Source organism: Octopus sinensis, linkage group LG5, assembly GCF_006345805.1.
Source record: "Octopus sinensis linkage group LG5, ASM634580v1, whole genome shotgun sequence".
NCBI classification, from domain to species: domain Eukaryota; kingdom Metazoa; phylum Mollusca; class Cephalopoda; order Octopoda; family Octopodidae; genus Octopus; species Octopus sinensis.
Window position 1 is genome coordinate 110,033,554 of NC_043001.1, and position 7,406 is coordinate 110,040,959.

Consider the following 7,406-nt stretch of genomic DNA (forward strand, 5'->3'; position numbering starts at 1 on the left):
AATAATACTAATAATAATAATAATAATGGGAATGCATACAATGCCCTTCTCTGCCCGAGGTGTATGGAAAACACTAGGCTAGAAGCGGAAGAAAATTTGAAGAGAAAACATAATAATAATAATAACCATAATACTAATAATAATAGTGATAATAATAATAATAATAATGATAATGATAATATTGATAATGATAATAATAATAATGATAATGATAATATTGATAATGATAATAATAATAAACTAATGAGAATAATAATAAACTAATGAGAATATAATAATAATAATAATAATAATAATAATAATAATAATAATAATTAATATTATTATTATTATTATTATCATCATTATTATTATTTTTATAAAAGCACCGTCGCTGTGAATTTTCGTTCCATTTCCCTTCTTTTTATTTGTTTACTTTCCTATTTTTTTCTTTTTCTCTCTGTCTTCCTCTTTTGCTGTGTCACATGATTCTGTAAATGAACAATGCGGTGTGCTTGTTTTAATGGCCTACCAATATATACGATGCGTTTCTCTGCCCTAGGTGTCAGGAAGACACTCGGAAAGAAATGGGAAACAGAATGGAAAGAAGATGCTAATGAAAATAATAATAATACTAATGATAATAATGATGATGATGATGATGATGATGACGATGATGATGGTGATGATGATAATAATAATAATAATAATAATAATAATAATAATAATAATAATAATAATAATAATAATAATAATAATAATAATCAATAACAACAATATCGGTCTCAAAAATAAATATCTTAATAGATGTCCCAAAAATTTGGCATTTAAGAGCGAAACTGTACCTGTCATCATGGATTTGTGTGGAAATGAGTTACAAGTAAATATCATTCAGAAACGCCATGGCCAAAATTTATGTAATTCCAAAGTATTAGAACTACAAAAAATGTTCTCGTGTGTACTTGCCAAGTCCTAAGAAAAACACTCCCAATTTAAGAATTCGTGTTTCTCATAAAACTCTTGCAAAGCCGAAATATTACAAATTTAACAGAATCTTAGTTTTCAGAATCTTATGTTCTTTTCCTACAATATAACATGGTCAATCATCAATTGTACTCATTCTGGAACAGCCCCGCATAACACAAACAACAACAACAACGGAAATAAAAATCTTTTTTTCACATTTTCCCACAAGGCCAGCATCACTAGGAAAAGGGGATAGTTGATTACATCAATCGCATTTCTTGAATATTATTTTATTTTAACGATCTCGAAAGGATGAAAACCAAAGTAGACCATGGGCTCATTAGAATTCAGTACATAATCGGGAGCTGGAAGAAATAGCTCTGAGTATCTTCCGATGCATTCAGGATTCTGCCAGCTCACCAACTTAATAATAATAATAATAATAATAATAATAATAATAATAATATAATAATAATAATAATAATAATAATAGTAATAATAATAATAATAATAGTAATAATAATAATTATGATAATAATAGTAATATTAATGATGATCATAATGAAATGATAATAATAATGATAATGAGGGTAAAAATAAAATAATAATAATAGTAATAATAATAATGATATAATAATAATATAATTTTTATTTTCAAATTTTTGTTGGCGGAATAAAATATCCCTAAACAGAAATGTACTCAGGTTAAAGTTTAATAAAATGAAATATCTATAATGGTTGGTTTGAAGTCACACAAAATCCATATTTGTAGGTGAAACTGGGCCAAAAATTAAAATAATCAAACAGCTAGTTTTACCGGTGTTACATTAACTTCGACTTACACAATATACACATCATATACAATGGGTTACATCGCAGATAAAACAAAAATATATTTGCAATATGGTAGGAGTTTTATGATCAATTAACAGAAACAAAGAAATATGAAAAATAAATCCATTATTAACAACGAATAACGAAATATTCATACATCAGTAGCACATAAAATTGAGCTTGCCAATACAATAAAATATGTCAAATTAATTGAAGTTTAAAATAAAGGAATAATAAGTATGACATCACACAAAAGCCGAAAAATATATATAATAATTATCATAAAACTTGAAAACAAATAAAAATTGACGCTATCTAATTTTTTTTTTTTGCCAAAGGGTAAATATATATGTTTATTCAGGATATTTACAGGTACTCATTGTTGTCCACTCAGAAGTCTTTATTTTTTTCTTGTTGTAGTTACTGCTGAAGTTGTTGAAGTAGTTTTGCATGCTTTGAATGTTTTGCGTCGTTAATAGATGTGAATGTTTTACATATATATATATATATATATATATATATATATATATATATATATATATATATATATATATATACATATATACATATATATATATGCATGTATATATATACTCACATACATGCATATATACGTATATATATGTGTGTGTGTAAATATATCTATATCTATATATATATATATATAATATATATATATATATTTGCACATAGATATTCACATAAATAATTATAGAAATATATGTATATATATCTGCATAATGTATATATATATATAAATACATATATATATTATATATAAGTATATATCAATATGTATGTATATATATAAGTATATCGATGTGTATGTATATATGTATAATATATATATATATATAATATATATATATACAATATATATATATATATACACAATATATATATATATATATATATATATATACTATATATATATATATATATATATATATATATATATATATATATATGTGTGTGGGTGTTATACATATATATATATATTGTATATGTTATCGGTTGAAATGATTATTGATTAATAAATGTATATTAAAAAAAGAAAATCGTTCCCAGACGTAACAAATCTAGTTGAAGGATTCTTCATATCACAGAAAGTATTGTACGTATGGGTGAATGCACAAACAGTTCTATATGCATGCACCTATAACAATAAAATTAGTGCGCATATATATATATATCTAGATACAAATCGCAGTACATGCTAAATTGGTGTATTATCTAAATCTATTGTGGAAAGAACGTTTCCGTTTATTACCAGGCACATCTATTCATATATTTACACAACAACATACACATATGCACACACATAAATCTGTATTTACGTATCTGTGAATATGTATATCAACACACATACAGACGAATATATACATATATACATACATACGTACAATCACACACACACATATATATGTGCTCATATATACGCATACATGAGCACATATTTTTATAAGCTTGCATACATCATATGGTTATATATATATATATATATATATATATATATATATATATATATAGATATATATATATACAGATACACACATATATATATATATATATATGCATACATTCATATATTTATATTTACAAATATATGTAAATATAATTGTATGCATATACATACGAACTCACAGACACACATACCGGTGTCCATGTTCGTTTATTCATTATATATTCAACCCTCATATACACCTATGCCACTCTCTCTGTCTCTCTCATTATATATATATATATATATATATATATATATATATATATATTTATATGGGCATATTAATGAAGGAAATAACACAGCAAAATAAAAAAAAAGTTTCTATTAAATTGTGTTGGTCTTGGTTGTGTTTTCTCCGCTTAAAAGATTTTTTTCATGTAAAAGAACAGTGGTAGGCAAAAAGGGAAAGAAAATTTAAGTTAATTCCATTAAGTCATCTTGGTAGGATAGCTTAACTTAACCTACGACAATTCTCTCGCTTTTTCTATAGGATATGGCTATGATTGTATTGCTTGATTTTTCTCCTTCCATTTGGACCTATCTGATTGTTTCATATCGCTTCTACATAAACCCAGGCAATTTATTTTAATATTTTTCATATGTATAATCACGATATCGTGAAAACACTCGACTACTTATATTTTCCTTTCATAATTGCAATATCATTCTAGAATAATTACTCCTCTACCGGAGCACCAACTGCAATCATATCTCCTTACTTAAATATCATATTTTAAACCTCAATTTTCATCGGATGTTATCCTATTATATCGTGTAATCAAAGTTATTCTCCATATTTTCTTTATTCGTTACCAAATCTAATACCATATTCTACATGATTAAGACCACCAACAACACCGCCAACAATAACACCGCCACCGTCACCGCAGCCACAACCGTTATGATTATCGTTGTCATCGTCGTGGTTGTAATGATCATCATCATTGTCATCATTATCTATATAAGCATAACAATTATCCTCCTCGTCATCATCGCCGTTATATTGTCTCCTATAAAACTCTCTGCCACTCCTGTAGCTCTTTCTGTCAACATTTACACCATCGTCGTCATCATCGGACGCTAATATGGCCGTCGTCATCGACGTCAAAGATGTCCATGTCGTCGTCATCTTGAAAATCCTCTTCTATCGCTCTAAACATTACCACAACCATCAGCAACATTACCAACACTCATCAACATCACCCATCACTACCGTTATTGCCCTCCCCTTCCATCCGCAAAATCACCACCACCAACATCAATACTACCACCACTGTCACCATGCTCTTCCTACTCCACCTCCTCATTCTTATTTTTATATAACAGCGTTTTTTTTCACCGTTTTCAACATGCCTCTGTTTCTATACACTATGTTCCGCAGATCCTGTCGTCTCTCATTGTCATTCTTCCCCATAGTCCGCTTTGCCGCTTCTAAATCTATTTCTTTACTACCCACAAGGGGCTAAACACAGAGGAGATAAACAAGGACAGACAAACGGATTAAGTCGATTACATCGACCCCAGTGCACAACTGGTACTTAATTTATCGACCCCGAAAGGATGAAAGGCAAAGTTGACCTCGGCGGAATTTGAACTCAGAACGTAACGGCAGACGAAATATGGCTACGCATTTCGCCCGGCGTGCTAACGTTTCTGCCAGCTCGCCGCCTAAATCTGTCAGGTTTAGCCTCAGAAACAAAACCGCCTCTAACACTAGTAAAAATTATATTAATCAAGACTATCTCCCCACTCTCTCTCTCTCTTCTCCCCAGCACAACCGTCAACATTGCAATCAACAGCCCTATTATCATTATTATATCAATTATCATTCTAAAACTTATTATCTTAGCTTCATTATCATCTAAGGTAATATCCTCCAAACAACAGCGCGCATCATCACATTCATCGTCGTCAACGCAATCATATTATGATCATCATGATCATCATCATTATAATCAATAACATCGCGGTCACCATCCTCCTCCTATTGCTACTCTTCCTCCTCCTCTCCTTCACCACCCTCATTTTCATAATCATCATTCCCATCATTACCATCCCCTTCTCAGCACCCGATTTTGCCATCACAACATTTCTTTTACTAATCAAGTGTGCCCATCTTAAAAATGCCATTAGCATCACGCACTCCCTCCTCCACCATTCCTCCTCCTTTTCTTTCTCTTAATCATGATCATGAACATCAATTCCACAATCATGATGACCATTATCGCTGTAATCACGATTATTACTGAAATTATTTAAATGCGTATTAAGTGTCCTTCAGCTCAAATAATCAACGAGGCAATTAAACATATTCATATCGTAAAGAAGACACCGCTCTGGGTTACTTTTTTTCCATTTACTTTTATCTTTTTTCACTTTGGCCAAACTCTTTTTCTACATTATAACCTCTAAAGCTCATGGAACTCTAAGAAACATCCCTTGTCCACGTGTATATACTATATTATTGATATTACTTATATCTCACCACATACTACCATGCATAAATTATATAGTTCTGTAGCTCATTCAAATACATTGGTCTGACATTTTGTGTTTGAATGTTTGTTGTAAGTATTACATAAAATTATATATCTTTTTTTCAATGTTTCATTTTAAACATTTGAAATTTTTATCTTACATTGAGTGATGTGAAATCCTCTTCCAATTATACTTTTAAAATTCCAACAATTTTGAGATTTATTAATGCTAGTCGCATTTGTAAAAATAAAACAAGTGTAAATCTGTTGAAATATATTTCAACGTCGTCATTATCACACATTAATATTTAATTTTTTTTTTAAATTTTCGCTTCAACATTTATTATTGTTTTGTTTATATTCCATTTTAAGGGATATTGATATTTTACATTTAAAGATGCGTGTTGAGAACCAACAAAAATATGTAAAATTCTAGAGGTTTTTTTAAAGGAAATCGCAATAGTTATATTTCCCCAAACACTGACGTGACTTTTCTATTCTCGTTTGTTCTACAGTGTTACTTTTCTGTTTAATATTTACCGAATACATTACAATCATCATAACCTATATGTGAATTCGTCAGTATGATGATAATACTGTCATTGGCGTACTTCCATGGGGGGCAATTACTTCTCATTCTTCTGCACGTTATTATTAAGATATTATATATATTTTTATACATGAGTAAAAGCTTATACGAGGTATCCTGAGATTAAGTTGGAGAAACAATACAAGCGTCCAATTGTTCATCAATGCAAACGTGCTTATATGTGTGTACATACAAACATGCATAAATACTATATATGTATGCAAAATATATATATGTGTGTGTGTATTTATATACATGTGTATATAAACAAATTTATAAATTTATATATCTTTATATATGTGAATATATATACATGCGTATACATATATGCATCTATATATATGTGTGTGTATAGATAGATATTCTAGATATACATACTGAGAGGCACACATGCACACTTACACATACATACGTACATAATATATATATATGTGTGTGTGTGTGTGTATGATCAGGGCCGATTGATAGATTGATCGATGGAGGTGTAGATGTCTAAAAGAAATCTACATGGGGATACTTTGTCTAAAGAAAGGAATATATTAGTAGTTATTCCTGTATATATATATATATATTATATATATATATATATTATATATATATATATATATTACAGGAAAGTGTATGTTAATGCACGTGTAACAGACACCGTTTGTGTGTTGTGTGGGGGGATGTCTGGGTGTTAATATATGCATTTATACGCACACACACATATATATATGTGTATTTATACATATACATATATATATGTATGTATATGCATGTATATATCTGTATATATGTACGCATATATTTATTCATATTGTAAATGCATTGTATTATGGCTGATACGTAGCTGTATAAATATATAGAGATGGGGAGAGAAAGAGAGAGGGAGAGAGAGAGAACTGAGTCTTTAACTCTGCAATAATGGTCTAAGTATATTATTGATGGATGTAGAGATTAAAACTGTCTTTATCCAAATTACACATTTATGGCTATAATTAGTGACCACGAAATTCTTATGTAATATTTAGCCCTTGAATTTCTTATTTTTTCTGTCCCTTCTGATTTTTCTGTG